Source organism: Cupressus sempervirens, chromosome 8 (genome assembly GCF_028749045.1).
Source record: "Cupressus sempervirens isolate cs-2001-9-10 chromosome 8, ASM2874904v1, whole genome shotgun sequence".
Classification (NCBI taxonomy): domain Eukaryota; kingdom Viridiplantae; phylum Streptophyta; class Pinopsida; order Cupressales; family Cupressaceae; genus Cupressus; species Cupressus sempervirens.
This window is the reverse complement of record NC_143125.1, coordinates 711,542,686-711,563,074: the sequence shown is the minus strand read 5'-3', so window position 1 is coordinate 711,563,074 and position 20,389 is coordinate 711,542,686.

The window sequence follows — 20,389 nt, the reverse complement described above, 5'->3', positions numbered from 1 at the left end:
ATATATATATATATATATATATATATATATATATATACATATATATATATATATGTATGTATATATGTATATATGTATATATGTAATATGTAAATATGTTATCAATAAATTTGAATTATTAATTGATAAATGATTTATATCAAAGGTTCATTTTTATAGTGAACTCTTGTATAATTTTCAACTATTAAGATTTAATTTAATTGTTTTAAAGTATATGAAATTGAATTGATACTTTGGCGGGGGACGTTTTCAAACAAATCTTATAATTTAAAAATGGATTTTAGACCTATTATGGAAAAATTTTATTCATCTAAAATAGTACATGGAAAATTGTACAAAATGTTCCTCCATTCATTCTCCAAACTTGGAAACATAAACTGAGACCTCTACATTTAAATTCAAGTATGTAAATTTAGAAAAACCAAAACATGTGTTTGCATTGTGTATTCTTTATGCTATTTTTTTGGGTTTTGGGTTGACTAGTGTTGACCAGTTATAGGACGTCTACCAGAGGCTTGGAGGATTATGTGATTGTGATGTCATGATGATGTTTTAAACTCAATCTTTATAAATCCAACCATGGTTATGTGATGGAATGCTCTATGTAATTTTTTTAAATTACTGATTGTTATAGTTGGGATTCTTATGTATGAGACACTTGACTTAACCATTTTTGGTTCTTCAATCAGTTATCCTTGGTTATTTTTCTAGTTGCCATGATGGAACTAAAATGTGGATTTATTCTTGATGATGTCATATTGTGACATGTTTTGACTCAACCATTTTTGAGTCTTCGATCAATATGATTGAGATATATTTTGGTTATTGAGAACCAATGGATACTTTTGATTATCAGTGATACTTTAGTTGCCAATAGAGAGCTGTTGTGATCATGATTTTCTATGGATGTTTTCTCATGGAGATTTGATGCTTTTATGCATATTTGATGATTTTATTATGGATTATCTTTTGTGATTGTGAGATTTATGATTCCATGAGCTTAGGGTAGGATATCTGCATGTAGTGTCAGGAAGTGGCTTGCAATGGGGGTCGGGGCCCTAAGAGGTTGCCAGGGTAACTCATTGTAAGTTAAATTAATAAGTGAAAACATTCACACTTAATACTAACTGAATGAACCTGAAAAGATAAGTGTTTTGGTTCTCGCCCATGCCTTGAGTGCTTGTATAGACTAGAATGGGAGTAGAGAAAACACATGGTTGCAACCTTGCATTCCATAGTATGCCTGGTCAATATGAGAGGATACTAGTGGCCACATGAGATTAGTATGGATCCATGGAGTTTAGCTAACTACCAGGGTAACTTGTACATGATAAATGCAATGACACTTTCTCGCTTGCATAGTAGGTTCCTACATGTCTTTGTGTGCCTTTGGGATTAGATGTCAAATTTTTGTTTGGAACCTTTGAGTTAGTATACTTTTAGGATTCCTAGACTTATAGAGATTTATGCTATTTTTTATTGGATAGCCTGTTTGGGACTTGAGATTATCTCCTTAGCATGGTGGGAGTGGACCACTTAGGTACCACGCGGTCAGGTGGTAGTGTTTTTCCAGTCTTATCATTTGAGATTTATTGAGACATCGTGGCTGATGCGTCCTTCATGATGGTGGATATGTATCCTTTCATTGATGATTAGCATATGTTAGATGATGTTATCTTATGTTTTTATTTGCATGTTATATTACTTTCTACATATGATATAGTATATGTTAGGAGTGACATTCCTACTATGTTAATATCGATGATCTCTTCAGTGATTTTGGAATGTTATGCACAGAGGGATGGCTAGGGCCCACGATGGTCTAATGATGCTATTCATGGTTGGGAGGAACTATGCACTTAGTTTATTATGTTTGATCTTTATGATGTATGTATATCTTCTATGATCATGTATCATGTGTGTCATGTGATTATCTTTACTTTGATGTATCATGGATTAGAATAGGATGATGTATCTTATTTAACATATGTATATTCTTTTAAGATTTTCATACCCTGTGACATGTACAGTGGATAATTGAGCATTTGGAAATGTAATGTATGAGCATTGGACTTATCAATATTATTTCATGTGGTTGTTATATTTGATGGAATTCAATAATGTTAGTTGATTTAGATGTAATTCAACGTTAAGGGATCTTTAAAGAATGCAATCCATTATGTATGTTATGATTACTATTAGATGGACATTGCTATTGCTTCCGTTATGGTGCATAAGTTATATGTGGTATTTATTTTCATATTTTTTAAAAAAAATGTTACCAAACTTTGTGAAATTCTAGGTTAATTCTTTGGATCCCTTGGCGGGGCATTACACAAACTCTTGGTTATATCATTAACTTCACTTGGATTTTGAATAAGAACTATGGTTTGATTATAACCTAACCAATTAAATAAAAATTTAATTTCTTAAGGAAAAGAAACTCTGGGAGGGAAACAGTATTATATACCCTCTAATAAATAAATTTAATATTAAACCATGACTAACATCCCTAATTGTAATTAATAGAGAATACTAGTGAAATGACCAATTGATGTAACTAATCAATATATAAATATTAAGTATGCAAAGTGTAATTTATAACTACTAGCTAGGGTTTGTATGGCTTGCATCTATGCCCTCATTAGTTTTTCGCTTGACATACTACATTTACCATGGGACTACTTTTCATTTATAATGCCCTTGACCTTCTCTGGTTCAACAGTTGATGCTAGAGTTGGAGTTGCTATTGTTGGAGGGAATGGTTTTGCTAAACAAATGATCATTCAAATTCATCCCCAAGGTGTTTCACAAGGTAATTCTCCTCCTGATATTGTTTTGAATGTCAAGGAGTTTGATAGTGCATGCACTTGGTTAGAATAGAAAACCCTCATTGGATTTTTTTGGGTTGTACTCCTTATGAAAGAATGCTACAGGAATGGTTTTCCAAGGTTTAGATAGCTCAGGGTGTTTTCCTTGAAGGTGTTCAAAGCATTACCAAAGGTTTTTTCCTTTTTCACTTTGGCAACTCAGGCCAAGTTGAACATGTGTTTGTTCAAGGTCCTTGGACTATTAGATCCTCCCTCCTAGTTTTTCAATGTTGGTTGCATGATTTTGTTGTTTTTGATGATAGAAATCTTAAGGTTCCTATTTGGGTGGAGTTCCATTGATTTCCTATCCCTTCTCATCATTCTTGACAACTATTGCACAAACTGTCAGCAAGGTTGTTTGCCTTGAACTAGAAAAGTTTTTCAACACTTGGCCCTAGCTTAGGGTTTGTTTTGAGGTCGACCTATCTAGGGACCTCAAAGAATTTTCGGATATCTGGATTAGTGGTACCACCTTCAATTCAAATTTTCTTTACCTAAACCTTTAGAATACCTACTATCGGTGCCAGTTCATTGAGCACAAGATTAGGGGTTGTCCTTTGTTGGACTACAACCACCCACCTGTTTCAGATCCCAAGCCAACTACAACCACTAAGAAAGATAAATCGACTATAGTGGTGAAAAAAAGAAAGGGTTTAGCTATGGCTAAGGTGAGCTATTTACCTATTGATAATAGTAGACATAGCTCAAGCTTGGTTCATCAAGAGCCTTCCATCCCTTTTATTCCTCCACCTCCTATTTCAATACCTAGAGTCCAAGGGATAGTAGGATTTCATACTCCTGATCCTCATCCTTTATAGAATCGAGCACCACAAGTGGCATCAATGATTTTTTAGTAAACCCTTTTTTGGCCTTCTAGTCTAGATGGCCATGATGAGTATTTTGATAATGATGAGAAGATTCAGAGGGTAATCTCTCTTGATTACTCCTCACTTGATACTCCCACTTTTTTTCACAATAGTTTCTCCTCTCTTGGAGATAAGGATAACATGCAATATGGTTTACCATGAATTTCCTCTCATAAAATGTCCAGGAGCTAACATACCTACCTAGAAAATATTATGTTCATGACACCAAGCATCAGCTTGGTAATCTTGATGTGCTTTATCTTCAAGAAGTTAAAGTTGTTGGATTTCTCCTTACCTTAGCTTGTAAGGTTATTTGGCCAAATACTGTCATATTTTCTTCTCAGCATGAGGCTAGTCAAGGTGGAGTGCTTACTCTTCTTTCCCCTTATTTACTTTCTTCTTTTATTTAACATGGATATAATCCTCTACACTGGGTGGTTTGGATTTAACTATATTTTCATAATCATTATTTTTGATTTGTTAACATTTATGACCCTAATGATGTTTTTGTGTGTTCACACCTATGGTGCTAGTTTTAAGATCATTTTCCACCTATGACCTAGGATTTTTGTGAAGACTTCAACATGGTTGAGTTGGCCACTGATAATGAAGGGATTTTTCCTTTTTAATGGGTAGCTGGTGAAAGAGAGTCTTGGTTTTACATGCAGAACAAGCTAGGTCATTTTGATTCTAATGCTAATCATCATCATCCTAATGGTGTTTGGCATACATGTTCAAATTTTTTAGATGGGTCTGACATAGTATTAAAGAGACTTGATAGGGCTATTATTTATCTGCCATCCTTTTTTCCATTTTCTCACAAGTATGCCATACCTATCACACCTCTACTAGATGTCATGCTATTAGATCTATTGGTGTTTTAAAATGCACTAAAGCAACTAAGTGACAAAATGCTTAATACAAGGATGACGATACATACACAATCCAAATACTAGCCAATTCTTATTAACAATTGCATATACAAAGTATTTGGACCCAACTTCAACAAAACCATAGCTGGTTTTCTACTCTTTTGTCTCTGCAAAACCAGGGTGGGTATACCCAAGGATGATTCAACACTGGAACAATTGTATGAGGATTATTCTTAGTTTCATTCTAATTCTCATTTCAAAATCCTCAAACATATATATAATTATTACTAACTTGATAAACACATCCTATAAAATAGATATGGCCAAGAATTCTTCTATAGATCTGCAGATGTTCTTAACAATAGTGGCTAACTTAAGCTAAAACATTCCAACTAGATAAGTGCTGGCCAGCTTTGAAGATCTACAGGAAATAAAAGTAAAATTTGATTTGATGCTGCATTTTGATAATCATTTATGATATATTTCTACTTCAGCTGAATCAATTTGATCAGTGCCTAATCTATTGGGATTCAGAGTCTATAGCAAGTTCTCAGATCTAGTTTGTTGCCTTACAACAAATTCTTTCAGCAATTCTTATCAGAATTCATCATTCAAAATCCTTTCCACTACTAAAGAAACCTTATCACATTCATCAAAGCTTTTATTTAATCGATTAAATTAATAGCAATGCTAAATAGATGTACAACCTAACTAGATTGCATTCAATTGCACAAGCATTTACTTATACAATATCAAGACAACCAAGTAATTGGAAGGAGACAAGATTCAGAAAGAACTGATATGGGGAGAGTTCACAATTTGTATTCATTTTCTTTGAAAATGGTATATCATTTACAATAGACTCAGAATGACCTTCAAAAAGAAACACAACTCATTCTATATTCATGTATTATCAGAGAATTGAGAGAAAATACATCATAAACTTGCTTTCAAAATTTGGACCAAAAAAATAGACTAAGCATATTACTTAGAAAAATAGAATTCAGCCTATTCTTTTGCCTTGGAATCTCACTTAAATAGTGTGAAATGCAACAAGCTTTAGGCTAAAAGAAAGTGACAGGTGTCCTCTAAATGATACTAACATACATCTGTCATAAAAGACAAAAGCAAATAACATAAAGGTTATTACATCAAACATTCCTTGGTGGGTCCCTTTCTATTATGCTTCTTAGTTGTTGAGACAAGAAAATATGATATGATTCTTCATTTATTCTTCATCCTCGAAGTAAGTGGCCATAAGGTTAAAAAGTGATGTATCATCTTCAACTACCTGCAAACTTACTTTGATTTGGGGATTTTCCATATCTTCATTACTAACTATGAGGGTAACTTTTACCTCTGTATCTTCCTCCTCATCATCTTCTGACATTTGTACTAAGAACTAATTTTTCCATTCATTATAACCAACATCATCTGCCCAATCATTGTTTAACTAATTGCCTCTTGGCCTCAGGTGTAAACTGGGAAAAATCATTCAAAAATTTAGATTTTACCTATTCTTTAATAACTGAGTCTGGTTTATCTGGTTGCTCTACTTTTATTTTTTTACAAGTATTTTCAAAATTTCCTATATTCAGCCTCCACAAAAATTGTGCAAATGCTCTAGATTTCACAAAACTTTCATCATTTACAAACCTCTCAGAGGCTTGGGCAACTATAGGATCAATTTCCTTATCTTTATAATCAGCAACAATAACCTCCAAGGAAGGTGCAGGGGGTTCTTGTGGTTCCCCAATCTCCAGATCTATGGAATTAACAATTATATCCCCTTCTCCTCCCATTTGTCTTAATTGTTCCCCTAAAGATGCTTCATCATCTATCCTGATTGGGGATTGGCTCAGGGAGTATTGTTCTAGTAGAGAAGAAGAAGATCCCTGTTCTAACTTCTACCTGTTTGGAGTACTAGTTGAAGATGGACTTCTTGGTCTTTTTCCTTGATGAAGAGGTCCCTGTTGCACACTCTAAATCATTACATAACTTTTCCTTTTCTACAAGGTATATTGGCTAGGAGCTACTATGTTTTTACTATTAATTCTTTTCTGCACTTCTGCAGTCTTGTCTAGGTATGCCTTAACATAGGTAGCCCTTTTTTCATTCATAGCCTATGATATCTCAGCAAATTTATTCATCAAGGCCTGCATCTTGGCTCCCCAGTATTTCTTTTCTTTCAATGGGTCATAGTGGGGATCAAAAGCATTAATGAATTCAAGAGTTTTGCTAAACACCATCCACTTTTCTTTTCTCAATTCTTGTTCTTGTAAGGTGAAAATGTTTCTAATCACATCTTCAGGATAATATGCTTGTTGGATCATGCGAGAATCTTTTATTCTCTCCTTGAAGATATCATAGAAACCTTTAGGATCAATAAATCTAGCATGAGATTCTACCATGTTATATTTGTCTAAAAACAAGTTCAGATGTTTCCAACCTTTCCTTACAAAAACAAAATCATGGGCCACAGTGACTATTGGAAAAAATGTGCCCTTCCTAGCCAACTCCCTCTCATCTATGGTACCTATCTGCCATAATAGCTCAACAACTCCTATCTTCAAAGGCACATGAAACGGTAGCACATGAGGTTTTCCCAAAAAACCATACACTCTTATTACTGTGGAAACATTGTAGGGAATTATATCCCCCTAGTTATGACTGACAAGTAGCCCTTTAGCATGGTCCTTGGGTTTGACCAATTCTAATAACGCTTGTGGGATTCTAGGGCTATCTCCTCTTAAAATTAGTCTAAGCTTTGATGCAAAATACCTATCAAATCTTACATAACTAGCATTTGTGGCTTCTGAAGTAATATCCACACTCCACAACTGCACTAGATTCCTCTCTCCATCCTTGGTTGTTTCCAACTCCATACCCTTGGAGAAGAAAGTATATCCTTTGTATAAGCATACATGCATCATCAATGAATACCAACAGAATGGTTTGTTTACTTTTCCCCTTGCTATTCCAACCCAACCATTATGAATCTCTTTTGCTAAAAATGTTGCAAAATCTAGGATAGAGCTCATTCCAAATTGAAATATTTATGCCATGATGAGGATAATTGAGCCTAGAATTTGTTCTACCTCATCTATTCCAAAAATCTTACAAAGGGAAACATATAATGCCTCTGCCCTAATGTTAAAATGTCTTTTTAATAATGGTTGTGGGGTGCTGATAGAAATTACAGACAAATTGCCAACCTTGGTAGCATGCTGCTGCAGTGGCCCTCTTTTCAAGTAGGTTCATTGTGCATCATATCTGGCTTGCAAATCATCCATATCAATTATTTCATGCACAATGTAGTTAGGGTTAAGGTTGAAAACCACACTAAACAGCTCAGGAAAAACCCTAAAATGATTTACTCCAGACTGATTTTTTACCCATCCCGTGATAGGATCATACTTCTTTGCTAGGTCCATCAATAAATCACTATCAAAGAAAACAGCAGGGACTACCAATTTTCCAATATCAAATTCCCAAACATTGCTCATAGGAGTATCTAGTTTTCACTCTAAAAACCATTTTCTGAATAATTCCAAACCTCCCATGGATACCTGAGCATCTCTTATCGAATTGTCCTTGTCATAAAAACCATCTGCTATAGCTACTCTAGGGTTTTTAGGAATTAACTCCCTCTCCTTAGTTATCTCATGTATTGAGAAAGGAAATTGTTCTAGAAAATCGTCATGCACACCCCTTTTTGAATATTCAATTTGCCCGAAGAAATCCTTTCATGGAGGCATCTTTAAGCGTTCAGAAACTTTATAACAACAAATTCTTATTTCTACTGGTTACAGATCACGTACCCGTTAGATTTGACCTCCTTTCTCTGTAGTTTCTTCTGCGAATTATTTTGAAAACCTTGAAAATTTTCATGCCCTAGCTCTAGAAATCCTCTCGTACTAAAAAAAATTGTAACTATGCTTTAACAATGGAAAATTCACATGCTATATTAGAGTATTTAGGTCGCACAAAGGAAACTCTGTATCATATTTATTTATGCTACTACTATTTTCATGTTGTATCCTGAATTTGAATTCTACCCATTGATCTCCCATGCATCGGACAACTTTATTTCAAAAGCAAAAAGCCTTTTAAAACTTTAGGATCCCCGGACATGCATTGGAAGCTTGCTTTCCTGCATTATTTAAAACCCTTGCATCTTGATAATGTAGGAATGCGGGCACCGTCGATTTTACCCTGATCAATGGCAAACAAAGATTTCTTTATTTGGCAGCCCACTAGATCAACTTGACCAATGAAAACTTACCCTTTTGTCCATGTGCTTCTGACAGCAATTAAAGTTTTCGTGCCCATGATATTGCTACTTCCAACTTGGCATACCTGTCACCCACCATCAATGTGCATGTTCCATTTTGTTTAATCCTTTTCTAGTGTGGCATGATTCAGTGTATTTCTTAAAGCTTGGTCTAGGTCCCACCATGCCCGCTTGCCTGCATTATTTAAAGACTGTGCACTTTGATAATGCGGGAATGTGAAATCTGTTGATCTTGCTTCAATCAACAGTGATCAGAAGCTTGTGATGACTATGCACTCATTCAATCTAAACGGATCAATGAAATGCTTTCTCTTCGTTCCATGTCACCTGACAACTGCCATGGAGGACATAATGTAATTACCTTTCTACAAAAGATGGGCTCATGATGTCACCATTGCCACATGTGGTGAGCTCGCTTCCTCGCATTATTTAAAGATCACACACTTTGAAAATGTGGGAATGTGGGAACTGTAGATCTAAATAAGATCCATGGTTGATGAATATTGCTCGTAAGGTGAAGTTTCATTGATTTAGACAACCAATGGAAATGGAGGAAAATAAAACGTGTTCTAATAGATCTGACAAATTTGCAAAAGTGTCCTGACAAATGCTGACATACCAGACCATTTTCGGTGCACTAAATCTCGGAAACCATTATGGGCTATGTGTCACAAATTTGTTTCCCTGCATTATTTAAAGACCCTACAACTTGAAAATGTGGGAATGTGAGAATTCGTTGATCTTGAGAAAATCAACGATGTTGAAAAACATTTTAGTTTGGCATCCTTTTTGAAATAAAATATCCAATTAGAGCTCAAAAAAGGTTTATTAATAAGGATAAAAGGTATTCTGATGCAAACAAAACTTTAAGACAAAATGATGTGCCAAAAATATTTTGAAACAATGCCCTTTGAAATTTTTGAAAACTAGGGCAACACAAAACAAAGGTATAAGGTTTTTTCACGCACTTAGGGCCTTTTTATGGATAATTTTACGACCAAACCCTAAGAAATTAAAAGGAAGATACAACCTACATAATAGGGCATAATTAGGGTAATCTAACAATTTTCAGGATTTCACAAAATAAAACCCTAGTCTACAAGAAACAAAGACTTAATTGATTTTTCATCCAAATATCAGAATTTTTCTATAATGTGAAAAATCACACCAACAGTGGGTCTGTCTGGGGATGATAGACTACCTGATTCTATGCAAGAATTCAGAATCTATGGGAGAGCAAACCACATTCTTGGTGCAAAAATGACAACTTGTTCAGAGAGCACAGAGCAACACACAGAAACAAGCAACCAGACTGCACAAGGATACTAATAGAGATATACAGAATATATAGAATATACAAAACAAGAAGAAACCCTAAAACTATTGTTCATGGAGAAAATAAGTATTTTTAAAGAAAAATACCTCTTCAAGAACTTTCCATGAACTGGCAGTTCAAGAATACTATCGAATACATATTTGAGTATATAAGAATCTTCACCCCAAGTATTTTCAATTAGATATGGGCCTAACCAAATAGGATCAAATTTTCCATGTTTTCCTTTATCTTCAATTCTAGCATTCCACATTGAGACTAAATCTCCATCTTCAAAATTTCTATTTATAGTTCTTTTATCATAGAGTGTCTTGACTTGCAATTGCAACTTTTGATTCTTTAGAGATGCTTCTCTTTTGGTTTCTATCAGTGTTACCAATTCATCCATTCTTTCTTGTATTTCATCTATAGTATCTTTGTCATACAACTGGATGTAATTTTAGAGTCCCATCAAGTTGTTCTGAGGCATTTTGGCTTGAATTCCATACACTAAATCAAATAGAGCTACACCAATGGCTTTCTTTACAGTTACTCTGTCAACCCATATTGCCAACTGTAACTTGGAATCCTATGCTTTTTTATTATGATCCAAGGTTCTCTTAATGACCTTCAATAGGCTCTTATTTGTGGACTCAGCTTGTCCATTCCCTTATGGATGATATGGAGCAAATGATGACCTTTTTATTCCATATTTATCACAAAATTTAATGAATTCCTTAGACCTGAAGCACATAGCATTATCTGTTACAATTTTCTATGGACAGCCAAATCTAGAAATAATATTATTCAGTAGAAAATTATTGACAACTTTACTTGTTGCATTTCTTGTGGGGATAGCCTCTACCCATTTTGTAAAGTAGTCAGTAGCAACCAGAATCCAAGAATAGCTAGTGCTAGACTTGGGGAAAATCTCTCCTATGAAATCTAGACCCCATTGTTGAAAAGGAGTTTGAATCTCCACTAGCTTCAATGGGGTATTTTCTGAGAACTTTAGCTTTCCAACAAACCTCTGACAAGGATCACACTTCCTAACCATAACTTGAGCATCCTTGAAAAGGGAAGGCCACCAAAATCCAGCCCTCATTATCTTATGTGCAATAGTTTTGGCCATATAGTGTCCCCCACACACTCCAGGATGCATTTCTTTCAAGACCTCTTTTTCCTTTTCTTTATCAACACATTTCAATAATACTCCCTAAAAATTTCTCCACCATAGGTTGCTTTGGACAATTACATACTTGATGGCTTGAAATTTAGTATTCCTCTTTTCATTTTTAGGCAAATGGGGAGGAGCTTCCATGTGTTGCAAGTAATATATGACATTGGTGTACCAATCACACTGGTCCATGTCACATAAGTCAGCTCTGAGATCATCATTTACTAGATTTATCTGATTAGTCTCTAGATTAGCTTCAGCCATGAGTTTGGCCAAACCTTGACCCTTTACTAACTTTTTTATCTGTATATCAATGTTGAATTCCTAGATTCTATTGATCCATCTACACCTCCTGTCTGATACTTCCTGTTGAGAAAACATATCCTTGACTACAACACTAGGTACAAAAGCGATAACAATAGCACCTACCAGGTAACATTTGAAAGCTTTTACACCCTTTACTAAATCATATGCTTGCTTTTCATTTATTTCATACTTCAGTTCAGTAGGCTGCAGTGACTTACTAAAAAAGGCAATAGGCTGCTCATATCTTTCTTGATTTTTTTGCAATAAGACTATAGCCACAGTATGGAAGGATGAAAAAGAAAAAATATGCATGGGTTTTGAATAATCTAGGGTTCTCAATACTGGAGCATTTTTTATTGCAATTTCAATATCTTAGAATGCTTGTGAAGGCTCACCATTCCAATCTATAGTGGCTCCCTTCTTGAGCATCTTTGAGATAGGTCTATTGATCTCAGCAAAATTTGTAACAAATCTTCTAAGGAAATTAACTTGGCCAAAGAAAGATTGAATTCCTTTTACATTTTTTGGCTTGGGGACTTTGTCAATAGCCACTACTCTCTTAGGGTCTATTTTCACCCCATCCTTAGATGCTATATGTCCTAGTAGTTTGCCTTCTGTGACCCCAAATGTGCATTTCTTTGGGTTTAAAGAAACTCCATATTCTAGAGCTTTGATAAAGATTTTTTCCAAATGTTTTCAGTGATCCTTAGCCTTATTAGAATATGCTGTAAGATCATCCTAGTACACAACCATAAATTTATCAATATAATCATGAAATGCTACATCTGTGGCTCTTTGGAAGGTAGCTCCTGCATTAATCAGGCCAAAAGGCATCCTCACATATACATATGTTCCCCATGGAGTTGTGAAAGTTGTCTTGAATTGTTCACTTTCCTTTACTAGAACTTGATTATATCCAGAGAAACCATCCATCATTGACATTAACTCAGAGCTAGTCACTTTCTGCAACATGGCTTCCATATTTGGTAACACATAATTTTCTTTCAGAGATGCAATGTTTAAATTTCTAAAATCCACACATATCCTAATATCTCCATTCTTCTTCCTGATAGGAACCAAGTTTGAAACCTAGGTGGAATACCTGATTGGTTTGATTATCCTGCCATCCCTTAGTTTCATCAGCTCTTCTTGCATTTTTGGGCCCAGGGTAGGATTCACTGGTCTCTATTTTTGCCTGAAAGGTTTTACATTGTCTTTTAATGGTATGACATGCTAGAATAGATCCTCCCTATAAGCCTCAAGGTCATCATATGACCAAGCAAAAACATGTCTATATTTTCTAACTAGGTTGATCAATGTTTTCCTGATTTTAACAGGCAGATTTTGGCCGGTATAAACCCTTTTGGGAACTTCATCAGTACCCAAGTTTATCTCTTCTAACTCCTAAGGTTTGGGGTCATTAACTCCTAATTTTACTTTGTCTTGGTTATCAAAAATATTTTCCAAAACTACTAACTCTTTTGGCACCTTATTTTTTTTCAATTGCATAATCTCTTGACAAAAAATGGTTTCCTTTCCATTTATGGTTTCATTCAGTTCACTGCAATCCATTTCCTGACCGTGGTACTTGTCTTCATTTAAAAAAAAAATTGTAATATCCTTGTCATCCTCAAAGACCTGCTAATTTTCAATGTTATCAGGTATGGAAGGTCTATTTTGTACCTCAATCTGAGAGATTCCTGCAAATAATATCTCTTTTGGCTTGATTGCTACATTCGCTAACAAATCAGCCATCTTATTTTGGGTCCTATCTCTCCATGAAATCCCAAATGCATCAACAAATTCTATCTGATCCCAAACTGCATTTCTATACTGCTTCAATCTCTTATTCTTGGATGAGTAGGTTCCTTTGATCTGAGAGATTATTAGTTCAAAATCCCCTATGACACATAGTTTTTTAATTCTATGATGTGTGACAACTTTCAGTCCTAGCAATAATGCTTCATATTCTGCAATAATATTTGTGTAGGAAAACTTCAAAGTGAATGAATACCTAAAAGTGTTATTTTCAGGGGACACAAAAACTACGCTTGCCCCTACACCCTCTTTAGAACTAACCCCATCAAAAAACATTGTCCATAATTGTGGTGAGTTCATGCAACATTCAACCTCATGTTTAATGATAGCAGGTAAATTTTCAACTTCCTGAATAATTAATTCAGCCCGGAAAGTATTGATCCTAGTATCTAGGAAACAAGTGGTATCTTTATCAATTTCTTCTCCCAAAATGTGATTAACCCTTGTCTCCCTATTTACCCTAAAAGCTTTGTCCCCTATGTGGAAAGTGGCATAAGTCAGATCACATTGTAGGCTTCCCCCCATGGCAGCACTCCATTTCTTGGAGAATAACATTCCGTAGTGTGGAGGTATATCTACCACAAGGATAGACATAGTTAGTTCTACTTCAGGATATGCAGCCAATTTGAATGGTAAGACATTTATGGTACCTATGATTGGGACTTCCCTAGCCTCCATTCATCTGCATCTGACCTGCTTAGTATCCACCTTCAAACCTAAGGCTCCCATTACTTTGAAAGGCATTATAGTGTTGGAAGCTCCTGAGTCTATCATGCAATTTTTTAAGGTCTTCCCTTTTATGATTAGACTGAGGAAAAAAGGATCAATATCTTCTATAAATGCCACTGAGGAATCATCTAAAAACATTTGAGGAATCTGGGATATGATACCACTATCCTCTATTACTAATGGGGTTTGTTGGGACATAGTTTGATCTACAACAATATTATTGTTTCCTATTCCACCCAACCATGACAAAGCCTTATTCTTATGCTCTTCAATTCTAAGAAGTTCAGACAAGGGCACTTTTACAGTAATTTGAGATAACATAGATATCATATCAACAGGTTCAACAATAGTGGGTTTTACAAGAGTACCTGGAGTTGGAATCTTTTGAGTAGCAGGCACCACTATTTTCTTGATAACATTAGGTTATGATTTCTTTGGTTGCACCCCCTGTTTTGTTGCTTCACTTATCTAAAATTGAACCTTCTTCTTTGGTTCCCATTTCTTACCCTTATTTTCCTTGATCTTAGGCACATCTACATTGACTTTCTTGTTTTGATCATTCATCTTATGAGTGATATCTTTGATGAATATACTGGATGGCTTTCTTGCATCATTATTTACTGCTCTATTTCTCAAATTGTAGTTACTATGGACTTGTGAAATCATTTCTGCTGTAATTGTGTCAATCTCCTCTTTGGAGGGCATTCTTAAGCTTGTGAGACCTACATCAAAAAATGTACTGCATACCTTATCTATATCATACCCTTCATCATCTGAAAGCACTTGCTGATGATGTAAATGATAAGCAATTATCTGGCTAGTAATATCATTTTCAGGCTCTTCTAAATCAAAATCTATCAAATCATCACACATGCTTACCATATTACAACTTATATCATCATGGCTTTTCTCTTCAGTTTCTTCTTCAAGTTGCACTCCTTGACCTTGGGCAAATGACTGAGCAACAACACAATAATCAGTAGAATGAGGTGATGGACATATAATGCACCATGGTACATCATCATTCATATTCACAGTGTTCCTTTGTAGGGGATCTGGAGTACCCTTATCCTTTACATTGTGGGTGTTGTTGGGAACTAGCTTACCATCTTTCCATTGAGTGGTGTAAGGGTAATTTTGCATTCTAAGCTGCCTATTGAAACTATTGTTATTCATAGGGGGTCTTTCAGCAACATTTGGCTTATTAAAATTAGTGGGATTCATCTTTTTGAGCAATTCCAAAACTTGGCCTATAGTAGGTTCTTCTGACTTTTTTCCTATAGGATTTTTATCACCCTCCCTTTTATTAATTTTTTTAGGATTAAAAAGCTTCGGATCATCCCTCCTACCCAGTTTACTAGATGCCTTTCTATTATTCTCTATATTTACTGCAATTTTATAGGCATCCCTTAAAGTTTTGGGATCCTTATCTCTCAATTGATAAGCCATTTTGCTATCAAAAGCATTGAAATATGTTGTGAGATAGACATCTTCATTCAACCTCATAACTTGGAATAATCTGTACATACCTTTCTGGAATCTTACATTGAAATCAAATGTAGACTCATTTGGATTCTTCTTGATGTTGTTGAACTCATTTAACATGAATCCTTCATTAGTGTTGTCTCCATATTTCTCTTTGAACAATTTCTCAAAATCATTCCATGAGGTAATACTGTCATCAGGAAACCTCCTAAACCAATCCCTTGCATCCTCAGTTAGTGAATGCACAAACAATTTCATTACCATATCTTCATGTTCAACTTCATAATCTTTCAACATATCAATGAAAATTCTCAAATGTTCTTCACCAGTAACAACATTATTTCCAGAGAACTTAACCACTTTATCTCTTAAATCAAACAATATGGGATGTGGAGCACCAGGAATACCAGCAAATGATATTTGTCTGTACTTTTCTAGGTATAAAGGTTTCTTCTAGAAACTAGGAATATTTGAGGTACTAGCTATATTAGCTTGACTTAGAGGAGTAGCTTGGGATTGTTGAGGTGGGACAAATGGGACTTGGGTGCCAATAGTGGAAGATGAGGTAGGAGCAGATTGGGGTACTCCCTGAGTTAAGATTATTGGACCACTAGCTGGTGCAAGAATTGCAAGTGGGATAGACAAATTGGGCCATGAAGCCAATGCAAAATTAGATTTTATGAATTGAATTTTTCTCCTCATTTCTGTAGCTTGAGCTTCATTCTCAACCTTCTCAAGTTCTTTTGCAAGATCTTCCCTCTCTTTTCAAGCCCTCTCTAGATCTAGATCTAATTTTGACATGGAGGGTTGTATGGGTTTTCTTGGTATAACTTGAGGCTCATTTATTTGGATTCCTATAGCCTTGCCTTTCCCTTTATCTGGAGCTTTTGCAGTGGGCTCTACAGGATCCACTTGAATAGGTTTATAGGCTTGGACTTGAGCAATAACTAGTTCTTTCCTTTGACTTAGGTTCTTTTCTTGTTCCTGAACTTTAGCTCTCAGATTATCAACATCTCCAAAAAAATTCTTATGTAGAGTTGTGGTATTTTCTTCTAACTTTTTATTTTGCTCCTTCAAAGTAGCCATTCTTCTTAGCAAAGCATCCCTCTCTATTATGGCATCCAAAGTGGCTTGCTCTTTCTCTTTTTCAAGACAAATGTGTTTGGCTTCTTCCTTAGCAATCCATTTCTTCAAAAATCCTATCTCAGAGTGCACTTCTTTAGGATCAGCAGAAGTAGCTTCTGAATTAGCAGGATCGTCCAGATCTATAAGGTTTGGTTCCACGTATGGGGCTGCTTTGGGATTAAAAGGATTATCAAATGAACTCCTAAATCCTAGCCTATAGTTCATATCTTCTACAAGATCTAGCCTTGATGAAGCAACTCCTATTATAGACACGTCTTTGTCTTGAAAGACTCTCTCATCTGGTAATGGGGTACTAAAAATGCCTCCTAAGAGTCTTGTAGTTTCAGATTCAAAACTAAGTGAAGAAGACTCTCTTCCTACTACTGGTTGATAATGGGAATTGATGGATGCATTACCTCTAGGTTTCCAAGTAGGATTTGGATCTGTCTTCTTCTTATTTTGGTTCTTCCTACCACCTTGGGTTAGATCATTATACATTGATACATTAGGATTGGCTCTTATGTAAGTTCTTGTGTTCTTTCTCTTTTCATCCATATTCACCTTTTGTTACAATAAGCACTAGCTTCGAAACCTTGACCGAATCGCCACCCTATCTCGGGAAAATATGTAATGACACTTATGGTTGACTCAAGGAAAACAATACACAAGTAGAAACAAAAATATCTAGCATAGACAGACTAATCACTGATGTCGTAAGATTGCAACTCTTGCTTGTTAGATAAGACACTTGGATAGGCTGGATACGTCAGTGTGTAGCAATGGTACTTGGGCTTTATCTTCTTTAAATTCTTAAGGTTTGTCACTAAATGATTCCCTTATAACCATGGGAAAAACTTAGATAACATGAGACACACATACACAACATGACCAAAGAAACTGTAGTACTTTCCACAGATGTGTTGGACAACTCCCCAGCAGAGACGCCATTTTGTTGGTGTTTTAAAATGCACTAAAAATACTAAGTGACAAAATGCTTAATACTAGGATGATAGTACATAGACAATCTAAAGACTAGCCAATTCTTATTAACAATTGCATATGCAAAGTATTTGGACCTAACTTGAACAAAACCACAGCTGGTTTTCTACTCTTTTGGCTATGCAAAACCAGGGTGGGTATACCCAAGGATGATTCAACACTCGAACAACTGTATGAGGATTATTATTAGTTTCATTTTGATTCTCATTTTAAAAACCTCAAACATATATATAATTCTTACTAACATGGTAAACACATCCCATAAAATAGATATGGCCAAGAATTCTTCTATAGATCTACAGATGTTCTTAACAATAGTGCCTAACTAAAGCTAAAACATTCCATGTAGACAAGTGCTGGCCAGCTTTGAAGATCTATAGGAAATCAAAGTAAAATTTTATTTGATGCTGCATTTTCATAATCATTTATGATATATTTCTCCTTCAGCTGAATCAATTTGATTAGTGCCTAATCCATTGGAATTCAGAGTCTATAGCAAGTTCTCAAATCTAGTTTGTTGCCTTACAACAAATTCTATCAGAAATTCTTATCAGAATTCATCATTCAAAATCCTTTTCACTGCTAAGGAAACCTTATCACATTCATCAAAGCTTTTATTTAATCCATTGAATTAATAGAAATGATAAATAGATGTAGAACCTAACTAGATTGCATTCAATTGCACAAGCCTTTACTTATATAATATCAAGACAACCAAGTAATTGGAAGGAGACAAGATTCAAAAAGAACTGATATGGGGACAATTCACAATTTGTATTCATTTTCTTTGAAAATGGTATATCATTTACAATAGACTCAGAATGACCTTCAGAAAGAAACACAACTCATTCTATATTCATGTATTCTCAGAGAATTGACAGAAAAAATACATCATAAACTTGCTTTCAAAATTTGGACCAAAAAAATAGACTAAGCATATTACTTATAAAAATAGGACTTGGTGGCCTATTCTTTTGCCTTGGAATCTCACTTAAATAGTGTGAGATGCAACAAGCTTCAGGCTAAAAGAAAGTGACAGGTGTCTTCTAAAAGATACTGACATACGTCTGTCATAAAAGACAAAAGCAAATAATTGAAAGGTTATTACATCGAACATTCCTTGGTGGGTCCCTTTCTGTTATGCTTCTTATTTGTTGAGACAAGAAAATATGATCTGATTCTTCATTTATTCTTCATCCTCAGAGTAAGTGGCCATAAGATTAAAAAGTGATGTATCATCTTCAACTACCTGCAAACTTACTTTGATCTGAGGATTTTCCATATCTTCATTACTAACTATGAGGGTAACTTTTACCTTTGTATCTTCATCCTCATCATCTTCTGACATTTGTACTAAGAACTAATTTTTCCATTCATTATAAGAAGCATCATCTGTCCAATCAAAATTTAGAGCCTTTCTTTGTATAATCACTAAAGAATTTGCCAATTCCTCTAAATCATCAAGCTCTTTTCTGATGGCACTATAAAATAACTATATCTTTACCAACTCTTCATTTTTCCTTGACCAAAACCAGTAACCAGTTTCACTCATTATTTTTTTGATCCTTTCATAAAATATTTCATCTAACTCCTTTTTCTACTTTTCTTTTTCCTTTATTGTGTCAATAGATTCTAAAGCACAAGGAAATAAAATGAATTTTTTGGCAATATACTTGGAAAAAGAAGTGCTAATATTTTTTGCAAAGAATCCCTTTTATCATCAAAATCTACTAGCTTATTTAATAAATCAAAAATTTTCTCTACTTGATGACAGGGCATTTGAATGGAAGATATACACATGAATGTGATATCATTATTTCTCTCCCTCCACTTCTGTGCCACAAGAGTTAATTTAACCTCATCTCTGTTCAACTCATCCATGAGAGTTGTAATTCTTGTCAACTGATCAAAGAAGGTTGACCATTGTATTTTATCCCTTAAATACATCACACCCTGCTTCAATTTTCCTTCATATTGATTCTTTAATTCTTCCTGTAGCTCATGTAATTTGGTTTTTTCTTCTTCAAAGTCCTCTGCAGTATAGAATTGGGGCCTCTCAGGGGTTTCTGGTATTTCAACAATAGGGGTTTCTCTAACAAATGACTATGAAGGGTAGGCAATTCTAGGTGCACTGGATTCTCCCACTTTTTTCTTCCCAATTATCTTCTCCATTTGAGACAATTTGTTTTCCAATGACTGTATCTATATACCCCTTTTCTCATATGCTTTTAAAACTTCTTCAAATCTAGCATTGAGTTGGGTAAATCTATCTTCTTCCTTGCCAGATACAACACCACCAAATTTCAACACTTATGAGGCCATTCCCATTATTTGCTTGCTACTTACTTCACAAGCCCTATATACTGTCAATGTACCAATATGTTTTGTAGTAGAGATTTCCTGCATCCTAGTTTTATCCCTTTTCTCAATTGACCAAATTACAAGGGCTTGGCGATCATCACTGAATTTGACTCCTCTATGAGCTTGTAATATCTCTTCTTTAGTTTGTAACTGAACATCCTTTTGTTTTCTTACT